Source organism: Procambarus clarkii, chromosome 28 (assembly GCF_040958095.1).
Source record: "Procambarus clarkii isolate CNS0578487 chromosome 28, FALCON_Pclarkii_2.0, whole genome shotgun sequence".
NCBI classification, from domain to species: domain Eukaryota; kingdom Metazoa; phylum Arthropoda; class Malacostraca; order Decapoda; family Cambaridae; genus Procambarus; species Procambarus clarkii.
In genome coordinates, this window is record NC_091177.1 from 13,170,279 (window position 1) to 13,192,679 (window position 22,401).

General features: G+C 45.2%; 1 protein-coding gene across 4 annotated transcripts in view; it reads left to right on the forward strand.

The window, feature by feature from the left end:
* The window catches only part of LOC123754956 (mucin-2), a 126,604-nt gene that overhangs the window by 12,897 nt on the left and 91,306 nt on the right, over positions 1-22,401 (forward strand). For 2 of the 4 annotated variants that reach the window (XM_069332907.1, XM_045737305.2), the window contains exon 1: positions 13,212-13,789. The exons of the other annotated variants lie outside the window; for them this stretch is intronic. The gene's annotated coding sequence lies outside the window, so the exon portion shown is untranslated. Of the gene's footprint in view, positions 1-13,211; positions 13,790-22,401 lie in introns of those variants that run through there. 4 annotated transcript variants of the gene reach the window in all.

Here is a 22,401-nt window from a genome sequence, read left to right on the forward strand (position 1 = left end):
TAACAAGTGGCTGAACAACCCAGCGGGTTTTCTTCCTATTGGGGAGTGTTGTACATGCTGCTATGGCGGTGTGTCCACTCACAGGATGAGTGGCGCTGCCCAACAAACTCGCCCCTCGCGGCAAAATTTAATTTAAAATTATACCCAGTCCCCTTTGTACATTTACCATTAATGGTTGTAAGGTTGTGGTTGTAGCTTTCTTGGTAGCGGGAAGGAATAGAGTACCAAACACCTGAGGCCTTGGCTGCTCCAAGGGCTGTGATGGGTATGTGGGCCTGAGGGCCGCTCCAAGCAACAGCCTGGTGGACCAAACTCTCACAAGACAAGCCTGGCCTCGGGCCGGGCTTGGGAAGTAAAAAACTCCCAAAACCCCATCAACGAGGTATCAAGCAGGTATCCTCGGCCGAAGACACAAGGAGCTCCTTGTTCTGAGAGGTGCTGAGTAGGCATAGCAAGATGGCGCCCACCATACCAGGGGCGTCCTACACCCTTGTCACCTCATTACAGTGTTTACTGTGAGGAGATGCATAGTAAAAGTTGTCTCGTCATGTTTTTAATTGCAAGGTTTCCGGTCACGAATCCAATTACCTCATAATCTCTTATTAATTGTCATGTTAGTGTTCAGTGTTGAGGCCTTGCAATGAGGCATTTGCTACAAATTGGTTCAAACTTTAACAATGATATTTCCTAAATGTGTCCTATCACACTGCCTTCTCGAGGCTTGTTCTTGCGCCTCCTATCTTCCAGCCAATATAAGTCCCATCAGTAAGCTCAACCAATGGTACGGCGCTGGGTACAACTCATTCAAGAAGGTGGTAGAGGGGGATTAAATTTGAGAGATATTGAACCTATGAACGATGCCGAGAAACTTAGCTGAAGCTTCCTCTTAAAACATTCTGTTTCAAATTAAAGTTCAAAATCCATATTACAAATGTTGCAAGAAGGAGAGTAAGATATGAAGGCAAGCGGCACTGTCCCACACCCTTCAGGGCAGAGTCCTGCCCCTTATTGGAACCGTCATTGTCCAGCGATGGTACGTGGGAGAAGTACTCCTGCCTTGCTCCTCCTGATCACCTTGTCTAGTCTCCTGGGTTTTGTACAATGCTTCTTCCCTCAATGCAGGCGACGAGTCACAATAACGTGGCTAAAGTAAGTTGACCAGACCACACACTAGAAGGTGAAGGGACGACGACGTTTCTATCCGTCCTGGACCATTCTCAAGTCGATTGTCATTCACACAATCGACTTGAGAATGGTCCAGGACGGACCGAAACGTCGTCGTCCCTTCACCTTCGAAGGACGAGTTTATTGGGCCACGTCACTCACCCCGCAGCCCGTCCTCCGAAAGTTTCCACTTTTAAAACGGTCAGTTTAAAAGTGTCCTCTCCTAACCTACCAGAGAACACAAAACAGAAAACGGGTCAGTACGTCACTTTCGCGAGCTGCTTCCATTTTCTAGTACGACAATTTTGGGCCTTGGGTAACGCATACGATTGAAATGCGACGTTCTCTTTAGGAGGACAGGTTGCATCCTGTAAGTGAACATATCTCCATAGTTGAGCCGGTCGGCCGAGCGGACAGCACACTGGACTTCTGATCCTGTGGTCCCGGGTTCGATCCCGAACGCCGGCGAGAAACAATGGGCAGAGTTTCTTTGACCCTATGTCCCTGTTACATAGCAGTAAAATAGGTACCTGGGTGTTAGTCAGCTGTCACGGGCTGCTTCCTGGGGGTGGAGGCCTGGTCGAGGACCGGGCCGCGGGGACACTAAAAAGCCCCGAAATCATCTCAAGATAACCTCAAGAAGATAGTACATATACAACACCCTCAATGTTGTTCATCCTGTCACTTGTACCCAGACACAGCTGGGACTGGCTGAACCATCTCGAGTGAACAGTTTATCAAACAAAAGGAATAACATTTACCAACTCCTAAACTTACATTATCTTGCAGGTGGAAAGTGGGAGAATCTTTTTAAGAACAGAATCTATATTTAACAAACAGTGTTTTCCTAACTCAAACAATGTCGGAGTTTGTTATTCTACACATAGTTCTAATGTTCCCAAGATTGTCACAACCTGTCGGGAAGTGGTCGATGCAGATCCTTGTTTCTTTATAGGCATGACAATAGGGGTTAATCAAGCTGTAGAAACGGTTAAATTATATTTTTTACGTTATAATTTAAAAGACAATAAATATGTAAATCCCTTATTATATTACCAGAAGGGATGGTTCATGGTTATACAGAGCTTTTACATAAACAGAATGTTGATAGCAAGTTCAACGCCGATGAGTGTCTATATAAATACAGAATTTAATTTATTTTTCTACGGGACACATCTCCCGTCACGCAGGGTGCAGTCGCACCTCCACAGATCTCCAGTATCAGCTCTTGATACTGTAAATGGCTCAAAAGGGCCACCACTTACGGGCTATTCATGCCCGTGCCACCTTTTGAGTGGCTTAATCTTCATCAATCAATCAATCTTTATTTATCGGACAGTAATACAGCTCCATCCTAGTAATTCTATATCAGTAGTTGATTCTTCTTAAGATTGGACGTATTTAAAGATGGACGTGGCATCTTTCAAGGCTTTGTATGAACTGTTTCTCTGATGGCTAAGACCCGCAGATAAGGTGGCTAGTAAGTTTTTCTTATCATCACCTACTAGGTAATGATAAGAAAAATATGAGGGTTTATAGGAAGTTATTTGTGATTATAATGACAACAAGAGTGATATACATAGCATATTAATTTTGTATACTAAAGACAAAAATTAACATATTAATATTCTCTTTACTAGACGCAAGCATAAACATGTTAATATCTTTACTCAAGGAGAACTCGTCAATATATCAAAACAAGCCTAAAAAATACTCTAAAGAGCTCACAAGACCCTTGAGTTCTACGAGGCTCACCATAGTCCGTGCTACTTGCAACTTTTGGTTGCCATTAGCTGAATCTTAAACAACAACAACAACTCCTTGAGTTTGTGCTACAGATCAGTAGAGTTGGGCACTGTGCCAGAACTGTGGAAGGTTCTCAATATTGTCCCGATTTTAAACATGTATATTTCACTAACATTGAATTATCATCCAATTTGTTAACCACAGATAACCGCAAATGCCATGTGTAATCTTGAAAAGCACAGATTGATTAAGGATTAGCGAAATTGACTAACAAAAGAGTGTTCGAGTTTGAGAAAATTGTTCTTTTTAAACGTATTTGAAGTAGTAGACAATCATAAAAGTTACAATATTAGACAACTAGATTCTAGTAAGACTTTCGACAATGTTTCACTCGAAATGATAAGATGTAAGTCAGAGGATCATGGTATTGAAGAGACCTCTTAAACTGGATCAGAATGTGGGCATCACACATTGTTCACAGTCAACATAAACGGTTTACATATGACGACAACATTACTTAACTTGCCAAGGATACTAAAACAGGTCGGGTCGTCAACGCAGATGGTGGTGATTCAGACAAGCTGCAGCATAACCTAAACAGACTTTTTCTTTGAGAATGGATTGAAAGTTGGTTGATATAGTTCAATGGTAACAGGTTAGTCGGTCCTCTCGAGTTGTTACACGTGTGTGAGTATGCATGTGTGTGTATATGTGTGAGCATTATGTGATCCTACACGTGGGTGGGCGTGCATGTGTGTGTATATGTGTGAGCTTACACGTGTGTGAGCGTGCATGTGAGTGAGCATTATGTGAGCCTACACGTGTGTGAGCGTGTTGCTTCACCTCCCACGGTAAACAAAGACACTCGAGGTAAAAAATAACTTCCCAACCACGATTAAACACGAGAAAATGCAAATATAAAGACAAAATTATCCAGCCACGAAGCACAGAAAATGTTAATAGTTAGCTACATGATGACGAATGAACGAAGTGTGGAAATGTAACCAATAACAAGATTAAATATCACGGAATTAGATTTTAGAAAACAAAAACTATTGCATGCAGGGTACACAGTCATAAACTGGGCGGACGGCGCCAGTCTCCACACACACACGCACACACACACACACACACACACACACACACACACACACACACACACACACACACACACACACACACACACACACACACGAGACCTCGTCAGTAAATAAATACAAATCTCCACATGTTCATTAAAACACCGCCCATATGAACTTTATCCCGCCAGTGTTAACTCTGCTTTAAGCTGGTTTATGAAGTATAATGACAGCCCCCACAAGCTGTGGTTTATGGGGGTGTCCCCCATCCACTAGTAGTCAAAACTAACTTGTTTAACTAATTTATTACACCTTTCTCTGGATTACCAATCCCTAAAATGCAACGGTTGTGCCTAGCGCGAGGCGTCACAATCTGAAAAATCCACCTGACTTCCCGTAGTCATAGTTCCATTAAGCGTCAGTATTGCGGTGATTTTAATTTTCCTAAACCACCGCAATTTTTATGTTGGGGACGATAGGATTAGCACTGAAGCTCGTTCAGTAGGAGAGGTTGATATACCACTCTGGTGACTCCCACTCTAGCACTGAGAAAATTGTTTCTAATGTCTCTGTGGCTCATTTGGGTACTACGTTTTCACCCCTCATATCCGTGTGTATATTCACCTAGTTGTGCTTGCTGGGGTTGAGCTCTAGCTCTTTCTGATTGCCTCTCAACTGTCAATCAATCAATATTTTTTTTTCACACACCCTCACCCCTCCAGGAAGCAGCCCATAACAACTGTCTAACTCCCAGGTACCTATTTACTACTACGTAACAGGAGCATCAGGGTGAAAGAAAATCTGCTCCATCTGTTACCGCCATCACCGGGGATCGATCCCCGGGCCATAGGATTAAGAGTCCCAAGCGCTGTCCACTCAGCCACCAGGCCCCCCTGGTGGTGCCGGGTTACCCCCACTCTGAAAATATTTCGGTCTTAAACGGGTGTGACAGAGCGAAGGATAAAAACTTTGAACAAAATTAGGTCACAAACTGGTGAAGCGTTAGCCATCAGTTCCCAGGCGGGACTTTGGGACCTCTTTCCGAGTGACGTCTCAGCGGAGCCATCCCCAAAAATCTCGATGGGCTCGCTGAGGCGTCAATCCAACTACTCTGTGTATATGTGTGTGTGGGTGTTATCGACAGGACCGGAATAAGCCTAACAGACTTCCTGTACCCGACAATGAGAAAATATAACAAGGAAAGTAGCAGTAGCACGCTCATCCCGAACACCTCGCGAGATTACGGGTCCAGGGTCGAGCCCTGAACAGGGAAGGACGATCTGGCACTCGTTGTTGTAAACCTATTGGCAGAAGTTGTTGAAGGGAAAATGGTATAAAGTTTAAGGATAAGCTGTGGGAAGGGAGAGGAGCTGTAAGCCTGCTAACACGAGGCAAAGGTCACCAATGATCTTGTACCCAATTGTGTAAATAAATAAATCAAACGGTAGCTGGCCTGGTGTTGGTTAGAATGGTTAGGCCACGTGTATTAGAGGGTGCTGGGACAAATGCATACACAGTGTCCTGGCGGCTTGTGCACAGTGAAGTCGATGATAGATTCTTGAGGAAGAGTTTATGCTCAGTCCCTCACCACTTGCACAGTTTGTCAAGTAATGAAAGCAAATTAATCACAAACAAATTGCCAATCTCGAGGAAGTTTTATGCTGGTGTTGAGGTGCGTGTGACACTACTCACGCACGCAAGATAACTCAGTCTACACGTGTCAATAAACACTCTCTGAGCTTCTCTCAGCCAGCAATTAACCTCCAATTTTTGTTGGTGTCGAAATGTGAAATTTGGTCCAAAGTAAAAATCTTCACATTGTTTCATTAGGCTACGGAAATGAGGAGACTCATCACCCATGAGGTGATGAGTCCATGTCTCACCCCATGAGCCTCACCAGACGCTGCTCACAACACTGTCCTAACAATTTACCCAAAATTTGCTTGTCCATTTTAAAGAATGAAGAACAATTTTTATTTATATTACTTCTAAGCTGCATCACTTATGAACCCATCCCTGCCCTTATGTGGCAGTGCACAGTAGAAAGATGTTTTCACATATCCATACATTAATACATTGATTGTAACCATGATATATATGTGCTTCAGCCTACAGTTTAGACCTATTGTCTTATGTATGACCCTCTGTCCTGCGTGACAGTGAATACCAGCATTATCCTCACTTTAATAAGACTATCAAAATCCTCAGATTAGGCAAAATTGTAATTAATTTTGTCAATAAAGATGTTAATAATAAATAAGTACACGCCTCACACCTCACACGGTGACCAGCTAGAAAGAGAAGATTGTCAACCACATAAAAAGGAAAGTAAAATCTGCATCTATAAAATGGAATGTCTGTTTGTGTGTTCTGGGCTGGAAGCCAGATGCTTAGGGTTAGCCCTCATTAGACTTTGCAGGATTACTGGTGGGTGGTAGGTGCTTGTCATAGGTGTGACGGGTTCGGGCCCCCATTGTCTCGCTTTAATGAAAGTAATCCCACTTGGTGTTTCATCAACCTGTCCTCAGGCTTGGCTCGTTAATGCGGCGACCGACCCCCCTCAAGATATATTCATCAATATTAATGATTTGTGTATTAAAAGTAGTTATTATCATATATAAATTAATATATTAAGAGTTGTATGTATAGTTAGGCATAGGTTAGGTGTTTGGGTTCTGGTGGCAATTATTTGCATTTTGGAGTATATGTTACCTAGCAGTAAATACCCCTGATGCTCCTGTTCACCTAGCAGTAAATACCCCTGTTCACCTAGCAGTAAATACCCCTGTTCACCTAGCAGTAAATAGGTACCTGCGAGTTAGACAGCTGCTACGGGCTGCTTCCTGAGGTGTAACAAAAAGGAGGCCTGGTCGAGGACCGGGCCGCGGGGACGCTAAGCCCTGAAATCATCTCAAGACAAGATACACCTTCCTCAGGCGACGACGACACTCAGCAGGGTAGTGCCAAGGGGGGGGGGGAGGTGTAGTACTCAAGGTGTACTATCACAGGTGTACTCAGGCAAGCTGGTATACCTGATACTCAGGTATACTCAGGTGAGTTGCTTCACATTCTCACTCTGATATTAAGCGACGTTCTTTAAAGTTGGTGGAGAAGAGGTTGAGGAAGATGAGGATGGGTAAGTCTAGTATGAGAGAGGCTGGGATCTTTCTCTTGCTCACTGTTGTAATAAATTATAATCTGCCAACCGTGTTGTTTACTGATGAAGTGTAACAGCAAAGTAGCAAGAATTACAATGTTTAGACGTTACAGCCGATCAATTCCAAGTCAAACTTCAGCCACAATGTTTGGGAAGTTCTTGCAGCAAAATCCTAAGTCTGAAGTCAAATTACAGGGTGGAATATTACAGTTTGTTGAGCGCAATTTCTTGTATGCATTGATGTTAAATCCAGGCAGGAAATTGTAAAAGTATAACTCCACAATTTTGTGACATGTTTATGAATAATTAAGATGGCCTTCGCTAGCACCTTTTGATTTAAAAAAAAAGTTCATAAAAGTTTACATGGGAGCCGTCAGGGCCTCGTCTAAGTGGGAGCTGCGAGCAGAGTTACGTGAACCTCCTCCGCTAATGCCACCTCTTTTATTCTGCGTCTGAGGCGATAAGTATAGCTTAGGGCCCTTACTCACAGGAAATCTCTGGATCTGCCCTTTACCTATTGAAGGTAATTGGCTGGTGACACGAGGTCTTCACCGCCATTCCTGTCCCTCTCGTGGCCATTGATCAATAATGGAAAAAGGTCATCAGTCCAGCGTCCGGGACGAGTTAGGAAGTGCCTCGGGGATGTTGACCAATATGTCTCTTGTGTGTTTGTGTATATATATAGTCAAATATATATATGTGCGTGTGTGTGTGTGTGTAAAACAAGCATGGGAGGGCGTGAGGATGTGTTGATACACATGTAAATAAGAGAATATATTTAGAGGCCGCGACAGCTGGCCAAGTACCAGGGAAGGAAGTGGGAAGTCGCCCTGCCCATCCGTTTGGTGTAAATTATTTTATATTAGTCTCGTCGAGGAGTATGTCACTGCTGTATGTGGTCTCCGTCGTAGCTGGTGTCGGTAATAAATCTTCTCTTGGTATCTGAAGAATACGGGCGGTGTCTGATAATATATCACAGTGATTCATGGGAACAACATATGTTGGTAGTTTTCATGTCCATTTTCAACGTTGAGAGAGAGAGAATCCTCTTGAGGAGTCAAGATTCAACGTTGAGATGATTGGGGAGTGAAACCCCCCAATCCAATTCAGTGAGGGTTGAATTGGATTAGGGGTTCAGTCCAAACTCTGTTGTTATTATTATTGCCCATGGTAACATTTCTGTAACGTATATCTCTGAACTTATTCTAACTTCGTCTTGTGCTTGACTACATTTGGACTACACGCGGGTAAGGAATGTAAGGGTAGGGGGTGTTTGGAGGAAATTGCAGGAAGGGTGGGATGATGGGTGACCTAGGATTCTATTGCACTTCTCTCTGGGGTTGTTGGTCTGCTGGTGGAGGGTTCCCCACTCCCCTGTGTAGTTACCGAGTTGGGGACTGAGCGTGATGGAGTGTGTGAACGAGGACGCGTGTTAGCGAAGAAGTGTGTGAATAAGAGAGCAAGTGAGTGAGGAAGAATTCCTCACCTGTTTCTTTAATCAAGTCAGGTATTGTGGTAATGTGGAAGATTACCCCCCCCCCCCCCCCCCAGTGCTACACATGGTGTGGAAGGCTGGCATAAGTAAGTGAAACGTTAACAATGGCTTGAAAATTACAAACTAACTTTTTCACTCTAACGAAACCAGTTTTGTTCTCTTGAATAGACTTGCAAGCATATAGTGAGGTTACCAAGTGACATACTTCAGAGTAATTCAATGCATATATTGAATTACTTGAATTATTATGAATTACATAGATTGGACAAATACGTCTCTGAAAGGCTAGGCTTTACACTAATTGTACCTGCATAATCTTTTCATAAACAATCAGATTAGTTTAGCCTAATGGTGTGTTGCTGTTGGAATTCTCCTGTAATCCTTTGTATTCCAGGCGCAAGTGTACCCAAGCTTGAGCCTAGCATGAATAACGTGTCGCTTTCTTTCTATTCCCAGGGAGTCCCCGTACTTGTTATTGGCACCACTGGCACACTTTGTGATGGCACTCTGTGTAGGGCGTTAGGCACTATTTGCCCTTCCTCTTTGTTGACACCTAAACTACTTTACACCCGCCCACGCCCCAGCCAGCTACCCACCCACACCCACTCCACTTACTCCAGCTTAAATATCACAACTCATACACCTATATTCTGAGATCAATAAGAGTCGTCCCACGCTGTTTTCTGTCCCTCAACAGACTGTCCTTTGCCTGAACCCGTCATCCCTCTCATCCTGTTCTTTCCAGTCCAAACCCATTGTTTACGGATCCAACCCGTTGCTCCGTCTCCCAACCCGTTGCTCCGTGTCCCAACCCGTTGCTCCGTGTCCCAACCCGTTGCTCCGTGTCCCAACCCGTTGTTCCGTGCCCAACCCGTTGTTCCGTGTCCCAACCCGTGGTGACCCCTCACCCACCTGAGGGTAAAGGTCAAGGGTGACCCCTCATCCACCTGAGGGTAAAGGTCAAGGGTGACCCCTCACCCACCTGAGAGAATAAGTCGATGACATGTCCCCACTGACTATACCTGGTGTGTACCTGGAGTGGTCTCTCGTGACAGGGTTGTCTGTGCTACACTGGAGGTGCGACTTGGGGCGATGGACGTCCGCAGCGGCTCTTGTTTACCTTCGTCTCCCCTCAGCACTGACGAGAGAAAATGTAATTATACCGTTTTTCACTACTGGTAGGGACGGTCTTTAGCAGGTGTAGGACGGGACCTGGGCACCGCCCCGTCAACAGCAGGCGTAGGGCGGGACCTAGGCACCGCCCCGTCAACAGCAGGTGTAGGACGGGACCTGGGCACCGCCCCGTCAACAGCAGGCGTAGGGCGGGACCTGGGCACTGCCCCGTCAACAGCAGGTGTAGGGCGGGACCTGGGCACCGCCCCGTCAACAGCAGGCGTAGGGCGGGACCTGGGCACCGCCCCGTCAACAGCAGGTGTAGGGCGGGACCTGGGCACCGCCCCGTCAACAGCAGGTGTAGGGCGGGACCTGGGCACCGCCCCGTCAACAGCAGGTGTAGGGCGGGACCTGGGCACCTCACCCCCGCCCCGTCAACAGCAGGTGTAGGGCGGGACCTGGGCACCGCCCCCCCCCCGCCCCGTCAACAGCAGGTGTAGGGCGGGACCTGGGCACCTCACCTCCCCCCCCTGTCCTCTTACAAAGAAAGTCTCAAGACATTATCAGTCTAGCATCAACAACAACATACCAAATATGTAAATACCTGAACCCCTGTCCCCCAAACCCAAAGGGGCCTGACGGCTGAGTGGATAGCGCTCGGTATTCGTAGTCCTAGGGTTCCGTGTTTGATCCCCAGTGGAGGCGAAAAGAAGTGGGCAGAGTTTCTTTCACTCTGATTCCCCGATTTACCTAGCAGTAAATAGGCACCTGGGATTTAGACAACTGCTACGGGTTGCTTCCTGGGGATGTGTAACAAAAAGGAGGGCTGGTCGAGGACCGGGCCGCGGGGACGCTAAACCTCGAAAAGCATCTTAAGAACACCTCTGATTCTCCAACCTTATCCGTCCTGTACCTCTCCCCCCCCCCCTTCCCCCCTAGTCCACATTTGAACACTTGTTACATATCACTCATTCCATCTTGCTCAAGGCTTCCTCAGGCCAGGCTCGTTAAAGCGGCGCCCACCTCCCCTCCGAAGACGCTTTTATCAATTTTAACATTTATCTGAAGGCCACTAACACTAGTGGCCTTGACGAGAGCAGAAGCCAGCGGCTTGTCAAAGGTCCCCCATTTGCCTTGGAGATATTGTGAATTTAAAATAATCTTTTTCTCATTCTTATATTAATATTTTTATATATTAAAATTCTATATATAGGTCGGCGTAGGTTAGGTTAGGTGTTGGCAATTATTTGTATTTTAATCCGTCCTCGTGCCAAGCTCGTTAAAACAGCGGCCATCCCACAAGACGCATTCATCAGATTATTAACATATTGTGCATTAAAAATGGGTTTGTTCTCATTTATATATTAATATTATTATATATTAAAGTTCTACATATATAGATAGGCGAAGTTTAGTTTAAGTTCTAAACTAAATTCCATCCAGTGATGACCACAAAGACTCATTCATCAATTTTAATATTGCTGTTCAAAGTAGGAATTTTCTCAAATATAAATCAATATTGTTATATATAAGCGTATTGTGCATATTTAGGCACTGGTTAGATGAAGTGTTTAGGTTCTGTTGGCGATTATCTGTAGTGCGTGGGTGAAGCATTTACAGCGTTGTGGTTCGAACAAAAGTCGTCAGTGAAGCACTTGTTCAAGAAGTGTTCGGACGTCATAGGTTGTGAGTCGTGTGAAAACCACTTTTCATTCATTAACAGATTTGGCGGCTGGATTAGTGTACATTTGGCTATTGTTGATGAGGACGGGACTGACTTGCTACACTATGCTTAGGGATTCCTATTCCTGGAATGCGGAAGATATTCAGATAATTCTCAATGAGAAACACTTGAGTGAAAGGGTCCACTATTGCAGGGTCAGAAAGCAGGGCAAGGATTCATTAAATACTTACGCAACCACTTAAGAATCTTGGCAGCTTTGATTACATTTATTAAACAGTTTATGAGCTCTGAAGCACTACGAAGCTGTTTAAAGCAATAATACTCTTGAATCTTGAAGTTTCAAAGCTCGTAAACTGTATAATGCAGCCCGTCCTCCAAACAAAGACCCAAAAGTGATTCCATCCACCCGCCAAACCCCCTGTTTATGAATGAAAAACGGTTTACACACGACTCACAACTGCTGAAGTTCGAACATATCCGGAACAAGTGCTTCACTGACGAATTTTGTTCGAATCACAACGCTATAAATGCTTCACCCACGTACTACAAATACAAATAATCGCCAACAGAACCTAAACACCTAACCTAACCTAACCTATGCCTATATATGCACAATATGCTAATATAATATTAATTTATATTTAAGAAAATTTCCGTTTTTAATAAACAACATGTACAAATTTAAGAATGCGTCTGAGGGGTCGACTGCCGGATGGAATGGACTTGAGTCGAGGACGGGTTCCTTAATCAGTGTAAACAATCACCATAATTGTTGAAAGATGTGCAAATTTTTTAAGTTTTTGCGTAAAAGATTGATGAATCCCGGCCCAGTAATGAGTGTGGGATGTGTTGAAGATTTCCAGTAGCGTATCGCTCGGACTGTCGATAGTTAGGTTAAATACTTGTAAGAACACGGGCTGCAGGTTTGCCTACGTTGAGTGAGAGAGACTGACTGCCACGGGTGCTACCATGGGAGAGAGAAGGCTGCCATGGGTGTTACCATGGGAGGAGGGGGCCCACCCAAGGTCAGATCTGCAAGCAATACACGTGCATCGTTGCATAACCTTGACGGTCGTACCACACATGTGAATATAGCAAGCTAGATATACACTCATCCTATATTTCAACCTATAATCACGATGGTTGTGTCGCGGTGATAAAGTGGGAGTGAAAGGTGTAACTATTTAAGACTATTGGGTTTTCTCCTGAGGGTGAAGGTGGGTACCGAGGAGAATACCAATGTATAATATTATAAGCACCACATACCTACAGTCTCAGCAGCCAGTTGCTAGTTACTGATTATCTCGGGTTTGCTGCTGTGGAGGCTTCATGTGGTAATACATTTGTGTGTTGGTAACTGCTACTGACACAGCAAACTGTTGTTGCATGAGGCTTTACCAGTCAGCAAGGGTAGGCTAGAGGTAGCAGTGGTGCTAGGCTGCGAGCCCTCTCGCTCTATGAGAAAGTTGTTAAATTATCAACATTTATATATCATCTGAGTTTTCAAGGGACGAATGGCTTGTTATTATATTATTTGTAGTGTCTTGGATATTAATACTTTATACTTTATTAATACAAGAATAATTTGACATTACTGAGCAGGATAACACTCAGTATTATTGAGTGTTAATAATTATCCTTATTCCTGTGTGGAATAATGCGTCAGTTACGCCTGGCTGACATTCCTCTCTCTTGTTTCACCAATTACTGTGTTCTTCCGGTGATTCACTTGAAACAGCTCATGTTGCAAAGAAGTATAATACCTTGCATAATAATAGGCCTACAGTCGTTCATGGTGCAACACTGTCTGGGCCGCCCCTCTGCTGCATAGTTGCAACTGTTTACAGTCATTTATTTTTAACTTGACTCATGTTTATGCATCATTGGTTACAAACAATATTGCTAATCAATGATGCAAGCGAGGCGGGAGTAGGACTATTAACCGTTTAATAATTTAATAATAATGTAAAGGTGTGATGACCCTCACAGCCACCTCTACCTCATGCTAAACCGTTTGGTTTCTGTACACATTATACGCAAATATTGTTAGTGTTATCCCGCTCACCCGAGCTAACGCAGGAAGTTATAAATAAAGGTGTTTGAGCAAGAAATTCATGTGACATTGATAAATGAGTTGCGAGGCCGTACAACGGTGAGAAGGAGGAGGATTGAGTAGTTGGTAACCGCGCCAGAGGACACCAAACAACCTTCCACCACCCCCCCCTCCCAGGCAGTCATCTTCACACACTGCTGTATACTGGATACTTCCTCCGCTCTCCGTCCTGGGATAATATTTACTGTGGGCTTAGTGTTAGTCAAGTGTTACCCTGCCAGCGTCAACACGAGGCAAGGTGAGTGTATGTGTGTGTGTATCCCCCCATCTGCACTAGCCTAGCCTCTATAGCCTGCCTCCCACATAACTAATAACTCCTATTAGTCGCCCACTGACGCGTGCAAAGTCCACTACGGGCTCGCCATAGCCCGTGCTACTTGCAACTTTTGGTTCCCCAGGAGCTGAATCTAAGACAACAACAGCAGCAGCGTAGTACGTGTGTGTTGTGGCTCTCAACGCCATGTGTGAAGTTTTGTTTTGGTCGGCAGATGATGATTGTCTTTTTCTCAAGGATAGAGGCGGCGTGGGGGCGGGTTTTGTTGATATGTTTATGACCCAGTATCTATTTTTTTCACATTAAAGTGGACTCGGTATTAAATGGAAATATCTGTCAACTCCAAGTTTGAGGAGACAAGGAGTGGAGAAACACAGAGGGGGGGGGGGAAGGAGATAAGGGTGGGGAGGGGAGAATGGGTAAGAAGGGAGAGGCAGGGGGTAGAGGGAAGGGTGGGCAAGAGCAACCCATACTCCTATTTAGACAATGTTTATCTCAGAATGTTTGGTAATATGTTTATTGTTTGTGATGTGTTTATATGTATGTATTAACACGATGTATTGAACGGGGTTAGAATAGCTTGAGCTACCTCATCCCTTTGTGAGTATTTTACCTCAATAAACTTATTTCAATTTCAATTTAGACAGAACTCTTTGTAACTATGAGCACCATACATTGACATAAAAGGCAGTTCGGTGATAGAATTTAGTACTTTTCACTTTATAGTCCGAAAAAATAAAGCTAAAAACTAACAAAATATTCCTAGGCAGGCGAGGAGTCACAATAACGTGGCTGAAAATGTTGGAAAATGGAAAATGACCAGACCACACACTAGAAATTGAAGAGACGACGACGTTTGGGTCCGTCCTGGACCATTCTCAAGCCGAAACGTCGTCGTCTCTTCTATTTGTAGTGTGGTTTGGTCAACAAATATCCCCAGGCCTAGTATAGCACATATATGTACTATATTAGGCCTCGGATAACTTTTATTAGGCCTAGGAAGGTTAAGTTAGTATAGGTTGTCTTTGCAACACATTCAAAACCTTTTACCCGTTTGTCCAAATTCAGTAGTAACGATTTCATCTTTCTAATTGTCCATTATGTCATATATGTAAAGTGGTCCTGATCGTTAATATAAGTAGTAAGTAAACAGGAGAATGGGCTGACAATAGAGATGTTAGGAGAGAAGAGTGAAGGAATGGGAGGGTAGGTGGAGAGACTGGCTGTCCCGGGCATTACCGGGTACCACAGCTAGTCTATGAAAGAGTTAGCTTGTCTTCCCAACGATTACGGGCTCACCATAGCCCGTGCTACATGGACATTTCGTTCTGAGTAGCTAAATCTAAAACATCATCAACTTTCCAACGTTGGAAGTCAGATGCTTACAAGATCTTATCTTGAGGTTATCTTGAGATGATTTCGGGGCTTTTAGTGTCCCCGCGGCCCGGTCCTCGACCAGGCCTCCACCCCCAGGAAGCAGCCCGTGACAGCTGACTAACACTCAGGTACCTATTTTACTGCTAGGTAACCGGGGCATAGGGTGAAAGAAACTCTGCCCAGTGTTTCTCGCCGGCGCCTGGGATCGAACCCAGGACCACAGGATCACAAGTCCCGCGTGCTGTCCGCTCGGCCGACCGGCTCAGATAATTGGTAATTTTGTGGAGAGTCTTGAAGGGTATTTGGGCCTCTAAGCCAGTCACCCTTGAGGGCTGCTGGGCCTCCACCCCCTTCACCAGGTTGGCGGGTATGAGGTGTACCTTGAAGGTCGTAGACTTAAACATTCGTTGAAAAATTTGTGCATTCGGATATTGGCATACAAAACCAGTGTTCAGGTGACAGGTTAATACTCTGACCACCGCAGGGAGCCGGTCGGCCGAGCGGACAGCACGCTGGACTTGTGATCCTGTGGTCTTGGGTTCGATCCCAGGCGCCGGAGAGAAACATTGGGCAGAGTTTCTTTCCGGCTATGCCCCTGTTACCTAGCAGTAAAATAGGTACCTGAGTGTTAGTCAGCTGTCACGGGCTGCTTCCTGGGGGTGGAGGCCTGGTCGAGGACCGGGCCGCGGGGACACTAAAAGCCCCGAAATCATCTCAAGATAATCTTAAGATAACCCTGTCAATTACCCTGAGATTTTTGCAGGTGGATATCATGTCTCCCCTTACTCTTCTGTTTTCCAGGGACGTGAGGTTCAGCTCCCTTAACCTTTCCTCGTAGCTCATATCTCTCAGTTCTGGGACTAGTCTGGTGGCATGCCTCGGAATCTTCTCTAACTTTGTCTTGTGTTTAACTAGGTTTGGACTCCAAGCTGGAACTGCATACTCCAGGATTGGTCCGACATAAGTCGTATACAGGGTCCTGAACGATTCCTTACAAAAGTTTGTAAAGGCAGTTCTTATGTTGGCCAATTTAGCATATGCCGCTGATATATTTTTGATGTGGGCCTCGGGGGGGACAGGTTCGGTTTGATATCGACCCCCAGATGTTTCTATTTGACTCTTGCAGGATATCACCTCCCAGATGGTACCTTGTGTTCAGACTTCTGCTCCCTTCACCTAATTTCATTACTTTGCACTTTCAGGAGTTGAACTTTAGCAGCCAAATTCTGTAGTGTATATAATATATAATACATTAAATGATCATCCTTACCTACATAATAATCTATTAAATGAATAATTTATTCAGTGTTGTGGTCATTCCTCCCGACCAGTTCAGTGAGGGCCAGTAAGGTAGCCAACTACGAAGATACAAATGTTTTCCTAGTTCGTGTTGACTCTTTTTTTTTTAAGTAGGCGCCTTCCACTGGCGGGTATGTTGGCAGCCCTGTCTTTGTCTCACTACAGGGAGGCTGTCTTTGTGTCATACTAGAGATGCTGTCTTTGTGTCATACTAGAGATGCTGTCTTTGTGTCACACTGGAGATGCTGTCTTTGTGTCTCACTAGAGATGCTGTCTTTGTGTCACACTGGAGATGCTGTCTTTGTGTCTCACTAGAGATGCTGTCTTTGGCTCACACTGGAGATGCTGTCTTTGTGTCTCACTAGAGATGCTGTCTTTGTCTCACACTGGAGATGCTGTCTTTGTCTCACTAGAGATGCTGTCTTTGTGTCACAGCAGATTAAGTCTATCTCACACTAGAACCAAAGCAGCGTGAAGCACCGGGATCAGCTCCCGCACACAAAATTGATTGATTGATGGAGATTAGTCTACCCAATAGGTGGCACGGGCATGAATAGCCCGTAAAGCACAAAATATGTGATCCCCCTCCCACGCTAATAGTCCAGCAACCTGCACCTAACCTTCCTACATCGAGGACCGGGCCGCGGGGACACTAAAGCCCCGAAATCAACTCAAGATAACCCCTTTTCTTTTGATGCTTTGTGAGTCATTTTATAGGGGATATTCTCGGGTGATTTTGGAAGCCTTTGGATCCTCAATCAGTAACATTACAGTATTACTTCTCAAGTGTTATTTACTAAGATTCTAATTGGCCCCTGAGTCCATGATTATTGAGTCCCTTACTTCCTGGGGAAACAATAATTTAGACACATTCATCTATGCTTATGGGAAGGTGGTGGCAGTGATTAATGATTTTAATTATTAGTTATAAATTAATAACCCCTATTCTTGATGTGTCCTCATTTAATATTCAGCTTATATTCGGGGCAGTTCAGTGAGGGGGTCATACTGAGCTGTAGCAGTGTTAAGCTGGGGTATTGAGTGAAGGGAAAGGGTAGAGTAGAGAGAGTAGGAAAAAGGTTTATTACAGGCTGAACCTGTATCTGCTGTGTCTATTATTATCGTTATCTGCTGTATCTTAAGGGGTAACCTTCTTGGTTGTATCAAGCATTAATCTTGTCTGCTGTGTCTTGGCATTAATGAACCTTGTCTGCTTGACAGGTAGAAAAATTCTAAATCATCTCGTAACCATATTCGACGCGCACTTATCAGCTCCGAGATTTACGCTGCATAGAATAATCGTTGCTAATTATGTCTGCACCTCTGAGGTAATTATATCTGCACATCTTAGCTTATTTATATGTGGGTCTGCGAGGTGTGTGTGTAAATCAGTGGCATTGTACAACATGGCCGGCCAGCCTTGGTACGGGGAGGACAGGTAGAAAGGGAACATAACTCCTGGAAATCGACTTCTCGGTCAGGATTCATCAAGAATTTATTTGCGACGCGCAAAGACATTGTTCATAACACGTATAACCTTGCGGGGGGTGGGGGAGGCGACCTCGTAGCTGTTCCTAGCTCGTGAATTGTTTAATACTGAGTAAGCCGCCATGATTGAGAAAAGATGTACTGGTTTCGCAAATACTGAAGCAAGATTTATTAGCGAAATGTGAGTTTCTTCTCAGTGAGCGCAAGAGTTACTGATCACAGTGTAAATCCTCAGAAGCAGTGTACGCTGTATTGGACATTGGTGCTCTCTGGTGAGGACTCGATGTGTGACGTACCAGTACCAGTGTGACGTAAGCGTCACGGCCCAAGGTGCGTCACATAGTAGTGGTCAAAATCCTGTACCAGCGAAACAAATATGAGACTACAGACCTCATGCCCCCCATTTTAAACATTATTTTGGTTAGGTTAGGTACGCTTAGGTTAGATTAAATATGTTTAGGGGTCACCATACCATGGAGATATATATTATTATACATAAATGAGGTTTGAGACCCCAACGCGATCACTTCAGGTGGTGTCGGCATCCAATTCTCCAAGTCAAATGTTCGTAATTACTCCACAAGTCTTTCTCGAGGGCTAAACTGCTTCTGACGGAGACCCCAAACCTTCACCGCCTGCAGGATACACAGATATGTGTCGGCTTCTATCACTGACGTTGGGATGATCCATGTAGATAGTTTCCGTGCTGACAGTCAGTATCCTTGATGTGTGGCTTCTGAACACATCATCACCCTAAAGCCTAATACGTCAAAAATTGGCTTGAATATTTTAGCCTCGTCTAGACCACATTTTTTTTCGACTAATTTATCTCGTTTGTATTTGATGAACGTGTTTGTTTAGGTGTGTCATTAAGTATTTTCTGATTGATGTCCACTACCCCCCCAATCTCTTCCTCCCCCCCCCCCCCGACACCCCCCCCCCCCAAACACACACACCAGATGCGCGCGTCAAGGCACCAGCTGCGTCTCCTGAGACTTGTCCTGAATGCACAATGTGTTTGACTTTGATTTGCTGCAGTTTTACTTTCTATTCTTCCCTTTATCTTTCTTTTTCACAACCTGTTATTAGGATGTTTAGGCTTCATAACCTGTCGTAACACACACACACACACACACACACACACACACACACACACACACACGTACGTTCATGGGGTCTGGTAGCTGAGCGGACAGTGCGCGGGACTCGTAATTCTGTGTCCCGGGTTTGATTCCTCGACCAGGCAGAAACAAATGGGCAAAGTTTCTTTCACCCTGATGCCCCTGTTACCTAGCAGTAAATAGGTACCTGGGAGTTACAGCTGTTACGGAGCTGCTTCCTGTGTACTCGCCTATTTGTGCTTGCGGGGGTTGAGCTCTTGCTCTTTGGTCCCGCCTCTCAACTGTCAATCAACAGGTGTACAGGTTCCTGAGCCTATTGGGCTCTATCATATCTACACTTGAAACTGGGTATGGAGTCAGCCTCCACCACATCACTGCCTAATGCATTCCATTTGTCAACCACTCTGACACTAAAAAAATTCTTTCTAATATCTTTGTGGCTCATTTGGGCACTCGGTTTCCACCTGTGTCCCCTTGTGCGTGTTCCCCTTGTGTTAAATAGCCTGTCTTTATCTACCCTGTCAATTCCTCTGAGAATCTTGTACGTGGTGATCATATCCCCCCCTAACTCTTCCGTCTTCTAGCGACATGAGGTTTAATTCTGTGTGACACGTAACGTTACTGTCCAGCTGTGTTACGTAACGTTACTGTCCAGCTGTGACACACAACGTTACTGTCCAGCTGTGTTACGTAACGTTACTGACCAGCTGTGTGACACATAACGTTACTGTCCAGCTGTGACACGTGACGTTACTGACCAGATGCGACACATAACGTTACTAACCAGCTGTGACACGTAACTTTGTTGACAAGCTGTCTCGTGCAACGCTCTGTATATGTCACGCTGCAACACTGCTTGTCAGGTGTGTAGCGACACATATAGGCCGTGTTGCGACGCCATTGGCCAGGGGGACACACAGGGCGTGCTGTGAGTGGCCAGACCCAGGCAGTGTGGCACTATGGTATTGGCCAGATCTGCTTCGTGGCTCAACGTGATTGGCGGACCGTCTGCGTACCTGTACTCTCCGTGCTCTGCTCACCTGCCTGGTGCTTCAGCTCCTGGCCCCCGAGCTCAACCTTTAATACAGTGATATGCAGGGTTTGTTTTGGCTCTACTGTATATACTTTTCAAGTTGAGGGGGGTGGGGGTGGGGGGAGTTAGGCTCTATTACTTTTGTGGGTTTCATGATTTAGCAAGTTATAAGGGATAATTAGTGGGTTGTAATGGCCTAGTTTGGAGTATTTAGACATGTACATAAGGGCAGGTCTCCAGCGTTCTCATCCTCTTTGTTTCTTCACTGCTTCCTCCTCTTTATTTGTCCTGTTGTTCATCCTACTCAGCCTCCACCATCACCACTATTGCCACCAGTATCACCACCACCATTACAGTTCCCACCATAAAACAATGGCCTGAGGTGATTTACTTCGACATTTAAAGTTTTCCAGGTGAGTGTGGGAAATACCCCAAGGAGCCACGGGGCCGTCCCCACCTGGCATCGTAATTACCGGGGTTGAGGGGGGTAGGGGGGGGGGGGTAGGCCTCATGAGCCTACTTACCAGTGACTACGGACAAGTGAACTACCTCATTATACCCCGCCTACCAGCCTTGTACCATTTGCACTATAATTTAATTATTCTTTGTCGAGTCTGCCCTTTGAGAGGAGGTGGCTTCTATAACTTCTTTCGGTCCATTCCACCAGTTGACCGCCCGTACAGGATCTATCTTGAGGTTATCTTGAGATGATTTCGGGGCTTTTAGTGTCCCCGCGGCCCGGTCCTCGACCAGGCCTCCACCCCCAGGAAGCAGCCCGTGACAGTTGACTAACACCCAGGTACCTATTTTACTGCTAAGTAACAGGGGCATATGGTGAAAGAAACTCTGCCCATTGTTTCTCGCCGGCGCCTGGGATCGAACCCAGGACCACAGGATCACAAGTCTAGCGTGCTGTCCGCTCGGCCGACCGGCTCTCTTAAGGGTATTTAGGATACGGGTTTTTCCCTCACATTTCCTCAACTCATTTATGTTTCCAACTCACACCTTTATCCTCTTTTCCTATTTTCTCTCAGTTTAAAGAGGCTGTCTTTGTCTACCATGTCTAGCATCCCTCAGTATCTTGTATGTTGGGATTATATCCCTTCCTTCTCTCCTTTAAGGTGGTGACATTTAGATGTCTCAAGCTGTCCTCGTAGCTTAAGCTTTTTAGTTCCGGCAAGAAGTTTTTAGTTATAGTTTTTTTTCTGTTCCTCTTGACACTGATATATGTATTTCTTGGTCTCTCTAGTGCACCTGTGTTGTCGTCTGAGTGTGTTGAGGGCACATGAGGGACTATATTGCAAGGGTAAGGGCGTGGCAGGTAAGTGTGTGTGTGTGTGTGTGTGTGTGTGTGTGTGTGTGTGTGTGTGTGTGTGTGTGTGTGTGTGTGTGTGTGTGCGCGTGCGTGTGTGTGTGTGTGTGTGTGTGTGTGTGTGTGTGTGTGTGTGTGTGTGTGAGTGTGTGTGTGAGACTTTGCGTGAGGCTACCTTGAGGGAGAGCTGCACGCGCCAAGAATGCTTCAACCAGCTACAATTACCGTAATAAACAGTCCTGGACATTTCCACATGCTCCTGTTCCTGCGGCGTGATTCACGAAGAAGTTACGCAAACACTTACGAACCTGTACATCTTTTCTCAATCTTTGGCTGCTTTGTTTACAATTATTAAACCAGTTAATGAGCTCCGAAGCACCAGGAGGCTGTTTATAACAATAACAACAGTTGATTAGCAAGTTTTCATGCTTGTAAACTGTTTAATAAATGTAACCAAAGCCATCAAAGATTGAGGAAAGATGTACACGTTCGTAAGTACTTGCGTAACTGCTTCGTGAATCTGGCTTCTGGTCCTTTCCATATTCCCTGGTCAGAGCCCCATCAGTGTCCCGCAGATGCTGGTTCCTTCCATGTTCCTTACATGTTCCAAGGTCCCCGGGTTCTTCTGTGTGTTCTGGTCTTGAGTCCCTCCAGCACGGCCCTCTGGGTTCTGTTCCTCTCAGGTGCTCAGGTCCTGGCTCTAATTTGTCTTGACATAACTCATTTCCTTCAGACCTTCGAATCTTTGGATGTTAAATTTCTTAACTTTCTTGGGCGAATATTTTTAAGTTGCTTGATTAGGTGAGTTTCATGTTGTTGCTGCTGCTGCTGTTACTGCTGCTGTTGCTGCTGCTGCTGCTGTTGCTGTTGCTGCTGCTGCTGCTGCTGCTGCTGCTGTTACTGCTGCTGCTGCTGCTGCTGCTGCTGCTACTGCTGTTGCTGCTAC